At 44.7% G+C, this 22,688-nt stretch overlaps 1 protein-coding gene and 1 long non-coding RNA gene across 13 annotated transcripts in view; one reads left to right on the top strand and one right to left on the bottom strand.

Moving 5' to 3' along the window:
• Positions 1 to 598, bottom strand: part of AOPEP (aminopeptidase O (putative)) — a 179,395-nt gene extending 178,797 nt beyond the window's left edge. For 4 of the 12 annotated variants that reach the window (XM_083403402.1, XM_083403403.1, XM_083403406.1 and 1 more), the window contains exon 1: positions 179 to 243. The gene's annotated coding sequence lies outside the window, so the exon portion shown is untranslated. Of the gene's footprint in view, positions 1 to 178 lie in introns of all 12 variants that reach the window. The other 8 variants (XM_083403418.1, XM_083403405.1, XM_083403408.1 and 5 more) reach the window with 4 other exon arrangements.
• A 235-nt stretch (positions 599 to 833) lies between these two features.
• Positions 834 to 2,431, top strand: LOC310659765. Its single transcript, XR_014502979.1, has 2 exons — positions 834 to 1,572; positions 1,643 to 2,431. It is a non-coding gene; the product is annotated as an uncharacterized lncRNA (long non-coding RNA).
• The last annotated feature ends 20,257 nt before the right edge of the window (positions 2,432 to 22,688 follow it).

Raw genomic sequence — 22,688 nt, 5'->3', positions numbered from 1 at the left:
GGGAAGTCGCGGCTGGAGCGAGGGGGGTGGTGGCGGCGGCAGCAGCTACCTCCCCGCCCGACCCCGTTAGTTTCTCCGCCTTTCCTTCTCCACCCCCCCCCCCGCCGAAAGTGGTACAGGCCATAGGCCCCGCGCCCCTCAGAGGGGAGCAACGGACGAGCGCGTGCCTGTTGTTTACCTGACGCACCGCCGAGTTCTCTGTTTGTTTTTCCCACCCCGGCTGCGACGGCGAGAGGCGGCGCCCGATGACGTCATCGGCGCGGGCCCCGGGCTCACCTCTTGCCTGTTTCGCGGGAGTAGGCCCGCCGCGGCACCACGAGGCGGCCCTTATTCCCGTCCGGGGAGCTTTGCTTACGGTCCAGCTGTGGTGCAGGAGTCGGTTTGGAGGCTCCCCGCGGCAGCCACGCCTCGCAGGGGAGTCCGAAAATGCAGGCAGCTGTGCTGATCCGTTTATCATGCACACACATGACCTAAAAATGCCCGTTTACTTGGGATCAGCGCTACTGCAAGACTATGGAAGTATAGGTCCTGATTGTATAGGTCCCAGCTGGTAAAAAAGAAAAATATAACACAACACGATGGCAAATAACAATGGCACAAAACGCTACAGTGGTACCTCAGGTTACATACACTTCGGGTTACATACGCTTCGGGTTACAGACTCCGCTAACCCAGAAATAGTGCTTCAGGTTAAGAACTTTGCTTCAGGATGAGAACAGAAATCGTGCTCTGGCAGCACAGCGGCAGCAGGAAGCTCCATTAGCTAAAGTGGTGCTTCAAGTTAAGAACAGTTTCAGGTTAAGAACAGACCTCCGGAACGAATTAAGTACTTAATCCAAGGTACCACTGTATTTATAAACTAATACAAATAATCAGAAATTACAACCAAAGTCTCTAAATCTTTTTCACCAGTTGCAGTAGAAAAATTCAAAAGTTTGATATATACATAATCTGTCACCAAATATCGCCAGTCTTGATCAATTCCTCATCAGTCAGTCTTGCTGCCAGGCTGCAGTTCAATTTCTTAACAAGCCAATCTTACATGTACGGTAAGCAGATATAAACGCTGTAGAATATATTCTCTGGATCAGTGCTCATATGATACTGTAGTCACTGATTGTATAGGTCCCAGCTGGTAAAAAAGATAGAGCTTTAGCAAGCTCAGGCTGAAAGTCAGCCTTTAGCTTTTGGTTACACATACAATCTTTCAGATAAGTGTTACTGTTCAGATCACCAGCGTCAAATAGAAACCACATGAAAAATTATCTTCCATTCCTTGCTTTTCTGGCGCTGTTTGTATGCTTTCTATAGACATTAATGCTTCCTCCTCAGAATACAAGCCTTTAGTATTAAAAACAACTACTGTTTGCACAATTGCACCTTGCCACTGTAAATCTCAGTAGATTGATCCAAAGGAAATTGAGAAGCAAACGAGAATCGGGCTCATGGTGTTTCTTCTCTTGTCTTCCTCCTTGCAGTTGTATGGAAATAATGGACATGCCTGTATACTAATGTTAACAGATCTGCAAAAAGAGTATGTTAAAATACAGTTTTCATCATGCAAAGATCAGGGTGGGTAATGCTTTCTGCCTAAGAATGTTTTATATAGTTCTTTTCATCAGTCTCCCTTTTCATTTCACAGTTGGGGCATATACACATAGGGTAAAGCGATTTCAGCGCCTGAAAATAGAAGATGTCTTTAACCAGCAGGGTGGAACTTCTCAGCAAACATCAGAAACGGATCTGAATTTATACTTTAAATATTCATAGCTTAACAGAGAGGAAAGGCAACAGTGACCGTTAATGCAACAGTGCTTATGTGTGTCTCTAAGAAGAAAATAACATGTGAACCTAAAACTGCAATTGCAATGATCAAAATTAGCATCCTTCAGATATTTCAAATAAACAGAGCATTGCTTTTATTTCCATTAAAAAGGGGGCACTTGGATTTGAACCAGGGACCTCTTGATCTGCAGTCAAATGCTCTACCACTGAGCTATACCCCCTGCTCCTTCAGTTCTGCTCTGTAAAGCTAACTCATTTCCCCTGCATCAGAACTGCAGTGTTCATATTATTGCCTGACATTTACAGAAAGCACACTATGATTCATTTGCATCACTTTAAAATTAATTGTTTCACTTACATTTCTCTAAATGCTTCAGTGATTTATGGAGTAGGGTGGACTAAAAATACAAACTACTCGATTTTACATCATTGGGAAAGAATGATGGGCTGTCCTGGCAGTGAAGTCCCCACCTACTAACCTCCTGATATTTCATCAGCCAACATACACACAAGTTTGTCTTTGATAATATAGTAGACAGGAACTTCCTTTTTTCCCCTTTTTCCTTTTTTTTTAAATGACAGCTGAGATTCTTAGGCAGCTGAATTCAGTAACCAATACAACAACAAATAAAAGTGCAAAATGTTGTACAGTAGTGTGGTAGCCTGTTTCTGTTCAGGGTTCTAGCCAGCCATGACCTCTTCCAGGATTCTCGGCATACAAACAGGAAGAGGGGGATAGAGAAGGCAAGGAGTATGTCAGCCTAAGGCTTATATATGTAATATTTATAAAGGTATTTATTTACCGACATCTTATAAAATGTGAGGGCAGTGTACAATAATGTGTACATAACGAATCACTGATACAGTGCAGAATAATAATTAAAATGACTAAAACAATATTAGCACTTATGAAAACAGCCATATTTAACATTCCTTATTCATGGTTTGACATTATGTCTACACATGAATAGGTTTACTTTTCCATATGCAGCTGGCAAGCACATGGGTGCTGGCTTTTCAGTGGTGGCCCCACAACTATGAAATGCTATCCCAAGCAATATTAGGACCCATCCCTGCTAAACCTTGGCTTGCAGAAAATAATTGTGGCTGGGTATCTGATTGTGTGGCCAGGTCTTGGTTACTATTTTATGCTCCATTTTTTATATTGGATTGTTAGTTGTAATAATATAGGATTGTATTATGAAATGTGAAATGTCAAGGGAGGTTTAGGAATTTATTAAACAAATAAACTTGTATAGTCTAGATAATGAATATATTCATACCTACTCTGTGCATACCGTATTTTTCGCTCTATAACACGCACCCAACCATAACACGCACGTAGTTTTTAGAGGAGGAAAATCCCTAGGCATGCCACCCGTAGGCATTCCCTCCATAACACGCACAGACATTTCCCCTTACTTTTTAGGAGGAAAAAAGTGAGTGTTATGGTGCAAAAAAATACGGTATATAAAGTCTCAAACAATTCAGTTTTAGAATACTATATGTCACTGCAGCATAATCTAACACTCAGCCAGAATGAGACACAAGAATACTCAGCCCTCCAGTTAAAATCTGACACTTGCATAACCATTTGTACAGCTGCACTACATCAAAATTTACAACTCCCTCCACATGTGTAGCACAGTCAGCTGTGACAAATTATAATATGACACAATTCCACTCCCCGCAAAAAGGGCTGATTCTGATTTGAAATCAGCTAAGTCAAACAACTTTGAAATTTATGAGACTGGCTTGTTCCAAGATTAGACAGGAGCCGCTAAAAAAGCAAATGTTGGGGTGGGGAAGATGTTTATGCTAGCTAATTAAAATGAGGAATAGCAACAAAAGGGAAGCAGGGTGTATTGTATAGTACTGAATTTGTGGCCGTTGCAAGGCTAGACAAGGAAGCCAATAGCTATACTTGATGAGCAAACATTTTAACGAGAACAGATGAATAAATAATGAGGAAGAGCCCTGAGTGTTGATTTTTAAGGAGTCAACATTATTTTTGTTTGTGATGTGTTCCCTTCAATACTTGACACAATACATAGGTACAAGCACCAGATTAACCCCTTGATATCTTCATTAGGCTGGGAGGGATGTGGAGAATGGTGATCTCTCTTTCGTATGTGGTGGAGTCACAAACATGGAAAACTCCTGGGTTTTGCCACACTATCTGACATCAGTGGCCAGCCTCTCCACCCAGATCCAGGCCTTGCTCTACTATCGCTTGGAGGTGATCTAAATCCCTAAATAACTAGTAGCTTTGCTTCTTGCAACAGTATGCTCCGAGATTATGCTGAAAGACTAGGGCAGGCTTTTCAATTATGACAGGATCTGATCAATTGAGGCACCTAAAAAAGGGATAATTTTTGAAGTGGTTGGGTTCCCTTTCATAAGTTATGTGAGATGACATGCATAACTAAATCCTCTGGTCGCTCAGTTTTCACCTTCAACAGCTCTGATTCTTCCAAGAAATAACACCACACAGAATAATGTGTAGTAATCTTTCTTGAATGGGACAACACTTTTTCTTCTTACTTTGTTTCAAGCTTTGGGGTATTCTACTCCGGTTTTGTGGTTGCACACATCCTTGTTCTAGTCTGATGTGTATTTTTACATTGTTTTTATTTCCATAACATCTGTCTTTGTAAGACTTATACTTGCAATTGAAAATCCAACAAAAACTATTTGAATGCATGAGTGAATGAATAGGTAGTGTGACGGAACAGCTCATAGTACTGGGATAAAAAGTGCACAAAAGCTTCTTACAATAATATTGATGGCTGAGGTGCCCTACCATGGAATATGGGGGGAAAACATCCCAATACAAAAGTAGGTTATTATTTTTCTAAGTCCCACCTCAAAAAGGTGTGTTTCCCTCTCATCTCTCTAAACAAAAAGTTCCATTAAAAAAACACTACTGGCTAATAAAATGAGTTGCTTCTGATTGTGTAAGTCTAGATTTCATGCAAGGGAACCTGGCTTTGTGTAGCTACTAAGGCCATTGCTTAAGGAACTTGTTCTTTTGGTAGCTTTGAGGCATGTTTGAATGAGAGGCCACATGCTTCTTTAGTTTTAGGGAGTTTTCCCAGTCTGGATTTTTGGTTACCAGTGAGACAGGTTATAAGTTCACCTTATATGGTTTGTTATCCCTCAAGCAGAAAATGAAACAACCTTCAGCATGGTAGTAGTAGATCCTAAGAAATCCAAATTAAATTTTGCCATACCACTAGAGCTTGGGTCTACGACTCCCATTGGTCATGCTTGCTGGTGCCTATGGGAGTTGTAGTTCAGCAACATTTGGAGGGTAGTGGGTCCGACACACACATTTTACATCTTGGGAGTTCTATAGTCTCTTGCCTCTTCCATTTAATGCAGGAGACCCAAGGACCAATGCCTCAAGGCCTCTCTAACACACAGAACACTCACAAGGCCACCCCTCACTAAGCTTCCTTGAGTGTTCTTTGTCTGGCTGGAGTGTCCTGAACTGTGATGATGCCTCTTACTGGCCAGGGTGGAGAAATGAGTATGTTTGAGTGTATAGGTGTACAAAGCTCCGACTTCTGTGCAGATGGAATGCAGCCTGATGTACAATGGTAAGAGTCACATATGTTGCAACGCTGACCATTGACCATGTTGGCTGGGGCTAACAAAGGTGAGCCTAGCAGCATTTGTTGGGCCACAGATTCCTCATGCCTTCTGTAGACGGAAGCATCAGGCATAGCTTAAACAAGGGCTCCCTGGCTGCCAGTTATAATCCAGACAGAGACACAGTAATGATGAATTGATATCTCTAATTTTCCATTTATTTGGTTTCATTGCTTAGAGAAGCTACACTTCCTGTTTGCCACATGATTATAATTTCTGATCAACTGCCGCATGAATGGAATTGAGCCTTGGAAAGACGACTCTGAACAATGTCAAACTGGCATGTTAGACAGCTGCAACCAGAGGGCTTCAGATAAATGTTTTGACTCGAGAACAATTCAATTACTCATCCGGTGGTGATGGGAACTAAATTTGGCTAATGGCTTGTGATCTGATTTTAACCCTTCCAGCACTGCTTCCTCTTGTTATAAAGGCTATTATAAAGTCACGAAGGCACCAAGCACTGGAGGATAAATCATGATGCTCTGTTAAGGGTTAACAGGCTCCAAACAATACACAAGCCTCCTGCGTTTCATCTGCTGCTTTACTGTAAAAACAAAGGCAATATTTGCAAAGAGATTTACCGTAGCTCTTTAAAATTTTATGATTGCCAATGCAGTCTCGAAGATGCAATCCCAGGATGAACACAGATCAGCTAGGTAGGGGGCTGTTCTTGGCATTTAATATCCTGACCTTTAGCTATCATAATGGTACAGGATGAAAGAAAAACTGTACCAGCATCACAGACTGGCAGGTTTTACCTAATTGTTTTCTCACTTATTCTTCACGCACACTCTCTTTCCCCTCACCCCCACCCCAAGATTAAATGTGAAACCAGCCACTCAGAAATACCCCGGGCTGCAATCATGCTGCAATCTAAAGACAACCCCCCCCCCGCCGCCATTTTGTTCTCCAGCCACTGACAGAGCTTTTCACCACCAATTAATTTCACTGGCTGACATTAAGGGTTGGCTGTCATTAAGGAAAGCAAAACAACAACACAAACAAATGTCTAACCCTCTTTAACAGACTCTGGAAATCTTTAAGATTTCTTTCTCTATTAAATTTGTACCCCGCCCTATCCCAAAGGAGCCTTCTTACTGGGGCGTAGCTAGCTGCTCTGGCACCCAGAGCGGCAGGGGGCGGGGTGATCCGCCCAGAGGGTTGCTGCGATGAGCTGCCCACGGAGTCTGCCTGGCGGACGCAAGCCCCACGCTACTGTTTTGGGCAGTGTAGGGTCTGGAGCCACCACGTCACTCCCAGGAGAGACGCGTGGTTCAGGCCCGCTACAGGCCATGACCCACGGTAAGTGCTGCCCTCCGCAGTGTGCCATTTTGTCACCCCCTCAGGGATGACACTCCGGGTGGGGCGCACCCCCCACACCTCCCTTCCTATGCCCCTGCCTCTTATGCCTTTCTGTTAGGCTTTTGGTGTCTTCCATTCCTTAGCTGGTAGAGTGCTCAAGGCAGGCATTTAGTTCCCCTTGGAAAACCGACCACTGGGGACTTAAATAGGCCAGATGATAAGAGCTACTTTTGATGCTTTCAAAAGCTTGGGACCCAGTAAGACTTGGAGCCTTTTCCCTTGAGCAAACTAAATAACTCTATGTGATTTACAAAAATTCGTTGACAGTAATGTACAACACCTTCTAATACTTAGTTTTAAATGATATGTACAATGCCAAAATAAGAATGACATACACAACTCAATATCTGAAAGCCAAACAGTCCAAATATTCCTGCAATAAGTCCAAGAGAATAACTCTCTTGAGTGTATGAGTAAGCGAATCATGCCCTTTGTAAATTGCCCTGGGAATGATCAATAAGGATGAATGACAGTTTGAAAATGTTTCTAATAAATAAATAAATAGTCATGAGAAACACTGGCCCTGGCCATGTTAACATTACATGCATCTAGGCTGGAGCACGCTGCGTGCATTTAGATGGATGAAAGGGCTTTTTGCAGCCACCACAAGCAGTGAGCAATGGACAATGGACCCTTAATGAGAGATGGAAATGCTTATAATTCTCATCCCTTGAGGTACATACAGCTTCCAGCTACATTCTAGGCAGCTTGGAAAAAAGACATTCAGGCCTCCGTTTAATAAACCTGAAATGCTGCCATTTGTTAATGGCTACCATTATAGACAGAACTCCAGAAAAAGGGGCATAAGCTATATTGACTATTATGTTACCGTAACAGTCAGAGTCCTAAAAAAATTCCTTCCAGTAGCACCTTAGAGACTTCGTTTGTATCTGAATAAGTGTGCATGCACACAAAAGCTCATACCAATAACAAACTTAGTTGGTCTCTAAAGTGCTACTGGACCAACACGGCTACCTACTTGTAGTCAGATGATAATAATAATAATAATAATAATAATAATAATAATAATAATAATTTATTATTTATACCCCGCCCATCTGGCTGGGCTTCCCCAGCCACTCTGGGCGGCTTCCCAAAAAATATTAAAATACTGTTTAATATTAATACATCAAACATTAAAAGCTTCCCAAAACATACTTGCATCACTGAGCAGTCAGTATTTTTTATCTTTCTGCCCTGTGCTGCTGTACAGCCTGGCTGTGGCTCTCCAAGGTCTGGGATAGAGACATCTCCAGCTGTGCTTCCAGGGTCAGTCCCGTCATTAGGCAGAATGAAGCAACTGCCTCAGTCGGCAAATGTTCATTGACTGGATATATATCCTGACACCCTGGCTGCACTTTTCTGTTGAAGGGCAGAGCTGTGTGTGCCACACAGCCTGTCCTGCGCTCAACATAATTCATCTGCTGCCATCAGGCGTAAAAGAGGACACTATCCTGTTATCCAGTACTCAACAGTATGTAACTGCGGGCCTGGTTGATTTCTGTAGATGGAACACTGGTGTTCACAGTACATTTTTATACCTCTTAAGAGAGTTTTGTGTTTAAGTAATCAGTGTGGTGTAGTGGTTAAGAGCAGTAGATTCGTAATCTGGTGAACCAGGTTCGCTTCCCCGCTCCTCCACATGCAGCTGCTGGGTGACCTTGAGCTAGTCAAACTTCTCTGAAGTCTCTTAGCCCCACTCACCTCACGGTGTGTTTGTTGTGGGGGAGGAAGGAAAAGGAGATTGTTAGCCACTTTGAGACTCTTTCGGGTAGTGATAAAGCGGGATATCAAATCCAAACTCTTCTTCTCTTCTTCTACAGAAATATTTCTAAATTGTTATTTTTTTTTAATTAACTGGAGTTGGTAGGATTCCTCCTGTGTGTCCTTTCATCTGGAAAAAAAAAATGTATTTCACCATGGGCAGATGCTCAATCCTGCATATTTTTTCCAGAACCATTGTAAACTCTTTTCATTCCAAATAGTTTCTAGAGACGCAAGCAAGAAGGGCTAAACTAGTGAAGAAGGGGAAAAGATTAGGATGAAATGTTATCTTTTGTATGTTTTAAGGATACGCTCTGAGAGATGGAGAAAGGGCTAAAAATCTAAATATAGAATAATAACTGTTGACTGGGATATTGATGTTTGGGACGTGTAAATTTCATGCTCATGACAGGCAGAGAATGTTCTCTGCCATTTTCCATATGCTTCTTTTATCTTTTACTCCCAGTCTTTTCTAATCAATGGAAGATTAAAGTACCATTTTGAAAGGCCGCAATATGAACATCTTAAAATGCTTAGTGCTTGTACTTAGAACAAACAGTAACCTTCAACCACTTCTTTCACAAAGTATGTTTTGTTTACTATTTGTAAATTTTCCAGCACCAGAAAGCAAACCCAGAGGCGTTTCTAGGGTCCCTTGCACCTTTGGCAAGAAGCTGTATCAGCACCCCTCCAAAAGGGATGAAATCAATTTTCTGCAATAGCCACATTAGAAAGGTACTCAAAGCATCTGGAGTGAAAGCAAGTTGAGTGAAATATACTCGGAGTCAAGGGTGGATTTCATGCTCTTTATTCAGCTCATAGTGGTGAGGAGGAATGGAAGTTCCCCCAGAATGTCTGCTTTATATACATTATTTACACAATGGGCCCCACGTGATTGGCTAATTCCAGGATTCACCTGTAGGCCAATCAGGTTGCGGATTCACTTCCACCTGGAGCTGGATTGGGTGGCTCCTGTGGACCAATCAGAGTGCTGCATTCAGGACCCTCTTGTTCTAGGACCAATCAGACTGCTGCATTCTGAATCCTATTGTTCTAGGACCAATCAGACTGCTGCCTTTTGGATCTTATTCAACTCAGTACATAACATTGAGGAAGAGCAAAAAAAATTCATGCAGCTTTGTGTTGTGGTGTAAGAAGGATGGGAAGCTTCTCCTGCATTTGATCTCACCACAGTAGCAGCGTTGTGATGCCACACACACATGCCTCATGCACTCCATAGTCTGCTAAGTGATTTTGGGGGGGGGTGGACCTGCACCCCCAAGCAGGGGCTTGTTTCCGCCAACCCCTAGGCATGCCTCTGAGTCAGTGGCGTAGCGTGGGTTGTCAGCACCCAGGGCAAGGCAATTTGTGCCCCCTAATCCGGGGCAAGGCAAGTAATTTGCGCCCCCCCCCCCGCTGCACTGTCCCTCCCCCAGATAGTCCCTCGCTCTCTCTCCGCACCGCACCACACGCCTGGCACCCTCCCCTCCACAGTGGGTGGCGACCCGGCGGCTCGGATCGGATTCGCACAGCCAGCACTGCAGTGAGAGAGAGTGAGTGAGCCAGATAGGGGCAGAGAGCTGCGAGTGTGAGCGCCCCCCCCCCAGATGTTGCGCCCAGTGCGGCCGGCCCCCCCTGCACCCCCCACGCTACGCCACTGCTCTGAGTAAACCACTTAGAGTTTGCAATTCACAAAACTTGGGCAAAGATACCATTTGAAAGTTCACACAACTGTTGGCGACAGATAATTTGCACAATCGGGATGGCGGATGATCGCCTGGGTTAAATAAGCAGCCAAATTAGCATACTGAAACCTGAGGTGGTAGAATGGACTTCCCTATATTTAAACAAATCAAAACCAATGGTTGTACAAATAAAACAACAGGCATCTCAGAGCAAAAGTGTTAGTCCAGCCCTCTCCTTGCTTACAAAGGAGGTTTTTACATAAGGGAGGATTAACAATGTGATTCTGATCCATGTACACAATGCACTTTTTCTGGGCCAATAAAGGAGATTTATTGATTAACAATAAATTTATTGATTGGGACGCAGGTGGCGCTGTGGGTAAAAGCCTCAGCGCCTAGGGCTTGCCGATCGAAAGGTCGGCGGTTCGAATCCCTGCGGCGGGGTGCGCTCCCGTTGTTCGGTCCCAGCGCCTGCCAACCTAGCAGTTCGAAAGCACTCCCGGGTGCAAGTAGATAAATAGGGACCGCTTACTAGCGGGAAGGTAAACAGTGTTTCCGTGTGCGGCTCTGGCTCGCCAGAGAGCGATGTCACGCTGGCCACGTGACCTGGAAGTGTCTCCAGACAGTGCTGGCCCTCGGCCTCTTAAGTGAGATGAGCGCACAACCCTAGAGTCTGTCAAGACTGGCCCGTACGGGCAGGGGTACCTTTACCTTTATTGATTAATAATGTGATTACCCTTGCTGCAGAATAAAGTGGCACATGCTATCACCTCATATTAAGACCAAGTCTCAATTTCAACCTTCTTTATTAACGTTGTTGTTGCTTCAAGCATAGGCCATAAGAGCTACTACTCTATGAGCATAAGGACCCTCCTGCATCAGACCAAAGGCATATCGAATTCAGCATACTGTTTCCCACAGTAGTGAATCTATGGGAAGCTCACCAGCAGAGCATGTGTGCAATAGCTTGCACCCACTGCTGTTCCCCACTTACTGGTACTCAAAGGCACGGGGCCTCTGATCCTGGCAGCGTGGTCCTGACCTTCCTATACGAAACTAAGCTTGAGCTGTCATCATTTTCATAGCACACTTTTGACAGGGACAAATGACAAAATCAAACAGCCACGATTCAATTATAAACCACTTCAAATTCACCTGGTAGATTTAGCCACACAGCTCTTTAATCACCAGACACGTTCATGGCATGTTAATAGCAGGGGTGAAATTAATCAAGTGAGCTTTTCCCTAATGGACTCTTGTGGGACAGAATTGGAGACCGGCCAAATCACATGGAGGAGAGGGAAATCACCAATGACATCAAGCTGCTATTCCCCCTCCCCACAAACTTCCCAACTTTGCTTCTTGTGTCTCTCCCCCCCCCCCCCGCCCCCAAACTTACTGCCTGTTAATGCAAAGCACAAGACTAGCAGTGGCTGAAAACCTATCAGTAATGCTTTTTGAAATCAGTTTATCTTGGGCACAACTCTGCCAACTAATTTATATATATCTACACTGGAGGGGCGTACACACAAACCCCTCCACAGGTTGAAATAACATGTGGACGAATCTCTGGGGCCACAAAGTCTAGTTCTGCCCACCAGTGTTGGGTTGCTCCACTGATGTATGTGAAGGGATTTGTGTGGGCAGAGCTCTTCCATTATTAACAGTGAACATTCCCAAAATGGCATTTGTGAGCACACAGACATCCAGAAATTTGTTCTGCCAGTGATTTCCTTCTACGTTCTACACGGGAGAAAGAAGCCAGTCTACGCCAGATAATAAATAGCTGTAAATCTGACATCAGAACTGGCAATATATTCATTAAAATAACATAAAAAACAGGGAGCATTTCAGTCTCTCAGCATACTCTGTCACTGGACCAGTGTGAGGGCTAGATTGTGGGGACTATGTCCAAGGCCCATGCAGTCAGGGCTCCCAAATGAAGTGGCAACAGTGGCAGATTGTGAAGCAGTAGGAAGTGAAGTGTTGTGCCGCCATTCAAATTCAAAGCATTTCCCCAGAGTTATGAGAAGTACGGCAAGCGGAATAGTCACACGTGTGTGGTGGTGTGGAATCACAGAGCCACCCTCCTGACAGTGTCATCACTGCTGCTTGCCTGGACAGGGCTGGGGCAGGGCAGTTGTTATGTACTGAAGTTCTCACCCTGGGCCAGCAGGAGGATACTGTAGATAGTTATGCAAATAAGGGATCGAAAGTGACGTTCAGTGATTGGATAGTTTTAGAAAATTGTTACAGTTACGTTGTACTGGAGCTCTATATAAGCAGGCTGACTCAACCCTTCAGTTCAGTTCTGTCCTGGCCTGTGAATAAACAAGAGCTGTTTGAAGAATCGCTGTGTCATCTGATATGTTCACCCACAACGTAACAGCAGTGGCGAGACTGGGGTCATGTGGATTCACTGGCAGGATCAGATTAATTACAGCAGTGCATGTGTGAGGCCTAGCCATGCTGCTGACCTGCCCCAGCCCTGTCTAGGTAAGCAGTGGCAATGCCAGTGTCAGAAGGGCAATTCTGCCCCAACATATGCAATGCTACTGAAGCTGAACACAGGCATCACAGATGGGCCCCCTCACACAGGGACCCCAACAGCACCTCTGCACAGACTTCAAGATAGGTGTTCTCAAAACAAAGGAACTTCAAAAGCTGAATTACAGTTTATCAAAAGGTTTAGCTTACTGCCTGTGGCAGGAATTGGAATAACTGTTTATTATCACACTACATGTGTTGATTCGCTTGCCAATTATCTCCAGTAGTAGTTTCTAAATGGCCACTGTTGGTAACTGTTGTTTTCTGTAATTAACTTCTCTCTAACCTCACTGTCTGTCCACACACACAGAGAGAGACACACACATGCACACTGAGTGTGTGTATTGAGGTGGACTGTAGTCCATGAAAGCGTATGTGTCATAGACTGGCTGGAAGCAGAGAAGTGGTGGGAGGCACCAGGTGGGGAACCCCCCCAAGGGAAAAATACTCAGAGTCCATGGATTGGCGGTGGGACAGTGATGAGTGGTCAGAGGGAGCAGAGAAGAGGGAGGAGGGGGTGTTGGAAACTGAAGAGGCAAGAGGGTTTAGTGAGCAGGAAGAGGCTGTGGAAGAGAGCAATCTGGAATCAGAGGCAGAAACTGAGGCTGGAGAGGAGTGGGGCCAAGAGACAGAGATGAGACAGGCTGCTGAAGAAGCTAGGGAGTCTCCCCCTCCTGCTGTGACCAGCTCCCCTGCCCCTCCACTTTTCTCGCAGAACCCACAGAGGTATGAAGAGGGCGGAGCAAAGACAGGCAAGATGAAGGAGTCTTAGATTGCTTGGGAAGGAACCAGGGGAGGAGGAGACTTAAGAGCAGTGTCATCGAGTTGCGCCCAACATTGGGGGAGGGGGGCTGTCGCACATGCATGACATCACATGCACGATACCCACTCCCCGATCTGGCCAGACCGACTTGGCCTGTCATCTCCCACTCTCCCACTGCCAAATGCCTTACCTTTTTGAAAGAGATACGTGGTGTGAACACGCTTCACCCTGATCCTCAAAAGGAGGCAGCAAGGCAAAGCATATTCGTCCTGGTGCGTCCTTTTAAGGATCAAATTGGATTTGGGAGGCAGCCCCTGACCCCCCCCAGCCCCCCGTAGATGGCACCCCTGACTTAAGAGAGCTGTCGGGAACTCACAACTGCCTCGTTGGGGCAAGAGCTACTGGGAAGAGTTGCTGTGTCACTAGGCCTGAGTTGTTTTGTTTCTTTGAATAAAGAGTTAACTTCGCTTGCGCCTTGTGAGTTATTGCTGGCCTGCCCCTGATACGCACCCAAACAATATGCCACAGTAAAAATGTTAGTCTTTAAAATGCCCCAAGTCTCTTGGCTGCTTTTGCTGCAATATGCAGAAACCCTTCTTCCATACATGTACGTGCAATGATGGGCACTTTGCTGTGAGATTTTTATGATAAAGCAAAGGGGGAATTGGTGTCTCTGAAAATCTTCCAGTTTAGGAAGGCTACAACGCTATATGCTCTCCTCCCTTCCTCTTCTGTCTGCATCTCTCTCTCTCTTTCACACACACACACACACACACACACACACAACCTTTCCCCTTTCACTCATAAAATTCCATTACTGGTTCTTCCCCAGAGTAAACAAAAACCATCCAACAAAAGTGATACAGTGAAGATCAAGAAAACACATGCTAAGTATTTGGGTAATGTATGGAATGCTAGGTCACCCAAATTTGCTGACAAGTAGACTAATTTCCCGGTAGTGCCTCTAATCCATAGAACTGGGATGTACCACAGCGAAAACCACAGACCACACCTATGCAAGAATTTTGTACTAATTCATTCTGGCTTTCGTGCTGAAGTTTCGTTTGAAGAGACTGCTGTTAAGAGTTAAAAGAGATTTTCTTGCTTGCTGAGTTATAGATAAAGAGGCATTTGGTGAAATAAAAATCCGGGAGGGGATCTTTCTAGTTTCCAAAACAAGCATTTGGAAACAACAAGACCAGATCAGTTTTTAAAAGAAACAAAAGATACAGCTCAGTGTGAGAATTGTATTTTGCTCTATTTTGTTTTGAGAATATTATTAGGCATTCTGGGAATGGCAGGTGGCCAAAAAAGCACTCAGTGGAGCTTTTCATCCCCTCTGTTCCCCGTGTGTGTGTGTGTGTGTGTGTGTGTGTGTGTACGTTTGCAGTTATAGTCCTTAGGGGGAATACTAGGAGGCCAGAATGCTTTATCAACCATTTGTACTATTTATTTCCCTGCCTCTGCTCTCAGTTTTCAAATCATGCTTGTATTAAGCTGGTAGTTTAACTAGATTTATTCTGAAGATTCAGTTTTAAAATCAACCATTCTCAGCCATTACAACTATATTTGCACCCGATGAACCCGCGAGTTCTGAATCATAGACCAAGAGTGATTCCAGCAACAAAGCTGAAGCTGGGCACATAACAATAAGGCTGACCATTTTTATATAGTGCTTTCAAATGTTTGAAACATCGTACATATGTTATCTTGCCATTTTTACAACCCCCCTGTAAGGTGGGCCAATATTATCATTCATCAGCTGCAAGCTGAGGCTGAGATCAAATTAAAAAGGATTACTTTATTTATTTCATAAAAGTTATACACCATATGGTTGTTAAACACCTCAAAGCAGTTTACAAAAAAAGCAAAAATAAAATAAAAAAATACAACCCTACTTTTAAAACATACGTAAGTTCAAATAGTAAAGCAGATTAAAGTTACCTCAACTTTCAAACTTTCTTTAGCTCAGTCAGTAGAGCATGAGACTCGTAATCTCAAGATCATGTGTTTGAGTCCCACTGGGCAAAAAAGTCCTGCAACTCTACAAGTCTACAAGCATCTGGGTAGGCTTGTCTAAACAGGAATGTTTTTAACAGGCGCCAAATAGTACAATGAAGGCTTGATCTTCATAGGCAGGGAGTTCGAAAGTGTAGGGGCTGCCACACTAAACTGAGTTCTTACAAATGTGGAACAGGTATGATGTGGCAGTTGTAGTGGGATTCTTTTTATCAGTGCTTTTTTCTGTGGGTACGCAGGGGTACACATACCACCAGGCAAAGGCAAACTCGGCCCTCCAGATGTTTTGGGACTACAACTCCCATCATCCCTAGCTAACAGGACCAGTGGTCAGGGATGATGGGAGTTGTAGTCCCAAAACATCTGGAGGGCCAAGTTTGCCTATGCCTGCCCTAAACATTTTGTGTATCTTTGTACTTTTGTCCATTTACTGTACAGTGGTACCTTGGGTTACATACACTTCAGGTTACAGACGCTTCAGGTTACAGACTCCGCTAACTGTACTCTCATTTTGACTCAAGAAAACCACCATTTTATAGTTCAAACTGGGAAAAATAAATACAGTGGTACCTCAGGTTAAGAACTTAATTTGTTCTGGAGGTCAGTTCTTAACCTGAAACTGTTCTTAACCTTAAGCACCACTTTAGCTAATGGGGCCTCCTGCTGCCACCGCGCCGCCGGAGCACGATTTCTGTTCTCATCCTGAAGCAAAGTTCTTAACCCGAGGAACTATTTCTGGGTTAGCGGAGTCTGTAACCTGAAGCGCCTGTAACCTGAAGCATCTGTAACCCGAGGTACCACTGTAAATAGATGAATGCAGAAATATGTTCTGTTCATCTTGTCTATTTGCCTGTTTAGCTTCATCTTCCTGTCCTTCTGCTAGCAGTTCTCAGTCACTCTAGCAAACAGGCTGAAACACTTTCAGATTAGCAAGGCGGCTGCAAATCTGCTGCGTATCGCTTGGTGTCTCTCATCCACATGGCAAGCTGCTGCAGTCTCTTACTGTAATGAAATATCCACAGAGGACCTAACCTTTTAAAAGAATGTGCATGGAGTGTTCCCCCTTGTTTGGCCCATCTCGCATCCAGGGCTTGCAGCATACTGGGTTTAATAACTCTTCTGACAAGTGGGCTGCGGAGAGCAGTATCTGGCATGTCAGGAAAAGGACTGTGGGTGTGAGGTTTTGAGATTCATACAATGAAAAAGCAATGCCTCCTGCTGCTAATCTTGTGTATAACAGGCAATTCCACATTTCCAAACGGAAGACCGTAAAGGCAAATGAATGCTTATTACAGGGGTCAGCAAACTTATTCAGCAGGGGGGCGGTCCACTGTCCCTCAGACCATATGGGGGGCCGGACTACATTTTGAAAAATAATAATAATGAGCAAATTCCTATGCCCCACAAATAACCCAGAGGTGCATTTTAAATAACAGCACACATTCTACTCATGTAAAAACACGCTGATTCTCAGACCGTCTGTGGGCTCGATTTAGAAGGCGATTGGGCTGGATCAGGCCCCCGGACCTTAGTTTGCCTACCCATGGTGCTATATGGGATCAGGTTTAACTGACGTAGTCAATTACTAGAAAGCTGTATCTATGTTAAACTTTGCGAAGTTTCATCCAACTTTTTGTTAAGGTATAGTGATCTTGGCAGTTGTATATACATGACATAATTGACAAAACCATGTATGTGAGAGAGATTACTAAATTTAACTATATTAACTATATACGATTGCAAATGGGAAAATAATGAAATGAAAGCCAGGCATTATTTTCAGTGGGAGCTCAGTTCTGGCACTTCTCAGGTGGGTGAAATTGCCATTCTTAGAGAACAAAGGAGAGGCGTTCTTGGTGAGTTCCGAAACCTCTTTTTCCTGGAAAAACAGCGCTGATAAAAGCTAGTATTGAACAAACAAGGAGTGTGTGGGGATGTGCAATTAATTTTTTTCCTTCATTTAAATTCTACAGCATTTGCAATACATTAAAATGCAGACTGCAAACAACCACACCACCTTAATTAGCTGTATATGAAGCTAAAAAGCGGTTTGGGCAAGTTATGCTGCTGTTCAAGCCTCTGACCGATAGTTTTACACTCCAGCCCTATTTTTAAATTAACAAGGGCACTCAGTGGCTTGGGCTGGCACTGCTGTTGTGTTACGCTAAGCTTAGTAAATGGGGCAAGACTGTGCAGCTACGGTGCCGGGAGTTTCTAGTTGTAAAACTTTTTTTATTTACGCTGTATAAATAGAAAAGAGCTTGCAGCTAGCATGGGCATAGCGAGGATTTTTGTTAGGAGGCAGTGGCGTAGCGTGGGTTGTCAGCACCCGGGGCAAGGCAAGTAATTTGCGCCCCCTAACCCGGGGCAAGGCAAGTAATTTGCGCCCCCCCCGCTGCACTGTCCCTCCCCCAGATAGTCCCTCACTCTCTCTCCGCACCGCACCGCACGCCTGGCACCCTCCCCTCCACAGTGGGCGGCGACCCGGCGGCTCGGATCAGATTCGCACAGCCAGCACTGCAGTGAGAGAGAGTGACTGAGCCAGGTAGGGGCAGAGAGCTGCGAGTGCGAGCGCTCCCCCCCAGATGTTGCGCCCGGTGCGGCCGGCCCCCCCTGCACCCCCCACGCTACGCCACTGTTAGGAGGGGCAGAACTGCAGTTTGCTATGTAGTTTTATTGATTTTCATTTATTTGGGTGGGCAGCTGCCCCTCCCTGCTCCCTCCTTGGCTACACCCATGGCAGCTAAGAACTGAAATAAGCTGCTGCTGTGTGCTTTTCTTTTTTCTGAAACGTTGTGCCTTTTTATTCTTCCTTCCTCTTTCTTTTACATGCAGGAAATAACAGTTGAACCTATACTTTGCACCGAGACATTTCAATTTTTTAAAATCATTTTTATTTTACCAATACAAAGTTATAAAAAACCAAATTTATATCGATATACAGAGATTTCCCCAGAATCTCAGGACTTCCCTCCACCCCTTCCATGGAGTCCCATTTTAAATATTTAAAACTGCATCTTTTTCCGACCTCTAACTTTTATATCAATCCGTATTGTCCATGATAATTGTTACACTACAAGTGAAATCAAAATCCTGCCACTGTTTCCATCTGCTTATGGTGGTCTCTTAGATAACTTGCAAAAAAATTCCCATTCTTTTGTAAAGTTTTTGTCCTCTTTGTTTCTGAGTTTTCCAGTCAGCTTTGCCGTTTTTGAATAGTCCATCAACTCGAGTTTGCCATTCCTCTCTGGTAGGGACCTTGTCTTCTTTCCATCTCTGGGCCAGCAGTTGTTCTGTACATAAAAAAGTACTTTCTGTGTGCCTAGACATTTCAAAAGCCATCTTTTCATGCATGGCTTCTTAGTGCACTGGAAGTTTTATCAGATGAACCAGAAAGTCCTTCCAAATGTAGAAAGAGCCTATAATGAGCTATTGCATTGCAAAAAGATTGAGGCTGGAGCTGAGTTGTGGGGAGTTACGTGCTTTGAAAAATACTCTGATTTTGTTTAAAGCATCTAAAAATCTCAGGATGGTTTCATTACTTACATTCAATGAGGAAAAGTATTACAGTTTTGACACAGACAAAGTTCATTTCTCCATGAAAATAGAAGTTGAGCTAATTTGAAAATCTGATTCATGACGCTCCCTTCCTGTGTTTAGCAGGAACAACTAGGAATAAAACTATTAAGCACAATATTGCTATGTATTTGAAATAAATCATTTATGGTTTAACTCATGAGCTGATGTTGTGTATGAAGCTTAAATCCTGATTTTTTTTGCTTTAAAAATAAATAGATTGGGCATGTGTATTTATCTGGAATATTTTTTGTTAAATAGCCCTTTTGGTCATGTGTGTGTATATATATATATATATATATATATATATATATATATATATATATGAACATATTTTGTTATGTGTTAAACAACTTAATAGGAATTCCATTTCAAAACGTTTCTATAGGATTTGAGGTTGCCCATGTCCAACATATGGAGTTGCATGACAGCGATGAGCTTCTTTTACATTAAATATAAATATGTAGGATAAGGGGGAAAGAGAGAAAATGAATTTCCGGTTAAAGAAGAAATACAATATTCAGAATAAAGTGACATGTACTATTGGATGCAAAGAGAGAAGACTAGAACTCATGGACATCCAGCGAAACTGAATGTTGGGAGATTCAGGAAAGGTAAAAGAAAGTTCTTCTTCACCCAGCACATAGTGGAACTATGGGACTCTCCTATAGGAGGCAGTGATGGCCAGGGACATCTTGCCCATAGAGGCCAGTGGCGTGGGGCGCCAGGTTTTGGAGGGTGCCAGGGAAGAGGCCGAGGCTGGACGCAGTGTCTCCCAGCATCAGCTCACCACCCTTGCCCGCCTCACTGAAGCAGTGCCACGCCCGGAGCCTCCCCCTCTTACCCACCAGAGGAGCCGCCCTCCAGCCGCTGGCCGCCTCCTCCAGCCCCACAAAGCTGCCGGCAGCGCTGTAAAATGGTCGGCAACTTTGGAAAACGGGGGGTGCCGGAGGGATCTTTGCACCACGGCACTGGATATACTTAAGATGGCCCTGGTGATGGCCACCAACCGAGATGGCCTTAAAAGAGGTTCGATTCATGGAGGAGAGGGCTATGCTACGTTGGCTGTGCTCTGCCTCCACAGCTGGAGGCAGAAATGTTTCTGAACAGCAGCTGCTGGAAACTGGGGTGGGGAGCCAGTGTTGTGTAGTGGTTCAGAGCGGTGGACTCGTAATCTGGTGAACCAGATTCGATTCCCCACTCCTCCACATGCAGCTGCTGGGTGACCTTGGGCCAGTCACACTTCTGTGAAGTCTCTCAGCCCCACTCACCTCACAGAGTGTTTGATGTGGGGGAGGAAGGGAAAGGAGAATGTTAGCCACTTTGAGACTCCTTAGGGTACAGTGGTACCCCGCAAGATGAATGCCTCGGAAAACGAAAAACTCGCTAGATGAAAGGGTTTTTCGTTTTCTGAGGTGCTTCGCAAGACGGATTTTCCTAAGGGCTTGCTTCGCTAGACGAAACGGCCCTGCCTCTAGTGTCATGGCGATGGTCACTGCACGCACGCACGCACGCTCGCTTCCCCGCTCCTCCGGCTCCCTCCGACCTTCCAGCTGACGGCCGACCTTCCGGCTGCCTCGCGCCGCTGCCCACCCCCCTCACGCGCTCCCCTCAGAGAGCCGTTGCAGCCGGAGTCGCGCTCCTGAGCCCCTCCGCCCTCCAGCAGCCGCGTTGCGCGGTGGTCACAACGTGCGGGTGAGTCTGAGGTACCGGCTGCGGCAGCTGCCCTGCTTCTCCCCACCCCTCCCCGCCGCTGTTAGTGTTTAAATGCAGTGGTGCTTTGCAAGACGAAAAACCTCGCACAACAAAAAAACTCGCGGAACAAATTAATTTCGTCTTGCGAGGCACCACTGTAGTTATAAAGCAGGATATAAAATCCAAACTCTTCTTCTTCTTCTCTTCCTGTGCTCATGTCCCACCTGTGGGTTTCCTGCAGGTTGGTACTGGGACAAGAGGATGCAGGGCTGGATACACCCATTGACCTGATCCTGCAGGCCCATATGCTTAGCCTCAAGAAGAGATGATTAAGGGGAAACATGATGACAGTAGACTTCATCGATCTGAAGGGCTGTCATCATGAAGAGCATGAAGACTGGATGGTTCTCTGGCCAACTTGAATAAAATATTGGGGAGGCCCACAAAAGCTCTGCCCTGAATAATCAATCACAAGTCATTGTGTACACAAACCATTTGAATGACAATGCCCAAGAACTGTTGGGGGGGGGGGCGGGTTCACAAAGGGACCTCGGACCCTAGGAGTTGGCTCCTCTGGTGAAAATGACAGGCAAGTTGATTTCAGCTAAACATCAGGACAAACATCCTAATGATAAAAGCTGTACGAAAGTGAGAAACAGCCTTTGAGAGGATGTGGGGGTATTTAAGGGAGAGAGCTGCTTGACAGCGGAGCAGTTGCCTTAGGAGACAATGGTGGGCTCTCCTTCGCTTTGCAGCCACGTCTTAGAGCATGGGTAGGTAAACTAAGGCCTGGGGTCTAGATCCTGTCCCATCACCTTCTAAATCCAGCCAACGGATGATCCTAGAATCAATGTGTTTTTACATGAGTAGAATGTGTGCTTTTATTTAAGATGCAACACTGGGTTATTTGTGGGACATAGGAATTCATTCATTTTTCTTCTTCAAAATATAGTCTGAGGGACAGTGGACCGGCCCCCTGCTGAAAAGGTTTGCTGACCTCTGTTTTAGAGGGTTGCATCCTGCACCAGACCTCCTATGGCCCTTCCAACACCATGCATCTTCGGCACAGGAAGGCACCTACTTCGAAAGTAAAAAGGCTTCTTCCTCTGGAAGGTATTCCTAGTCGTCATTAATAGTAATAGTAACTGTCACAGGCTGGTTCTAGACACATCCAAAGAGACTTTCAGAAAAATGCGTTGCATCCTTTATAATGAGAAATCGCTGTTGGCAAAAACGGAATTCCACAGCGCCATCTGGCGTCACAGTGTTATATCGCATACAAAACGAAAAATTAGAATATAATGGAGAAGTTCATTTATTTCAGTAATTCAACTTAAAAGGTGAAACTAATATATGAGCTAGACTCATGACATGCAAAGCGAGATATGTCAAGCCTTTATTTGTTATAATTGTGATGATTATGAAAACCCCAAATTAACAATCTCAGAAAATTAGAATATTGTGAAAAGGTAGCTGAGTCCACTAGGATGCAGAAGATACCAGCCGACTCAAACGTTGTTGCACCTGACGAATAAGGCGGGAATACATGACGCTCCAGTGGCTGTAACATTCTGAAGCCCCCACGAATCCTACTTAATTTTCTTACCACTCTTTTTATTTTTATTTTTGCCTTTGCAGAGCTTGAACGAAGTCCCCAAGAGGATCCCTATACCAAGTTCCGCCTAAACTGCCACTTATTATCACGAGGACAAGGAAGTTCCCCGCCCAGCGCTAAGCAAACAGAACGTGGCAAAAAAGGCGCCCAGCGCCGCTGCAGAGAGCCAACCTCCGGCTCTCCCTGCCCACCGCCTCGTCGGCCACTTCCCCGGCCCGCC

The sequence above is a fragment of the Podarcis tiliguerta genome (assembly GCF_965153285.1).
Source record: "Podarcis tiliguerta genome assembly, chromosome: 11".
NCBI lineage: Eukaryota > Metazoa > Chordata > Lepidosauria > Squamata > Lacertidae > Podarcis > Podarcis tiliguerta.
The sequence above is the reverse complement of the archived record's forward strand: the minus strand, read 5'-3'. Positions and strand labels throughout refer to the sequence as shown.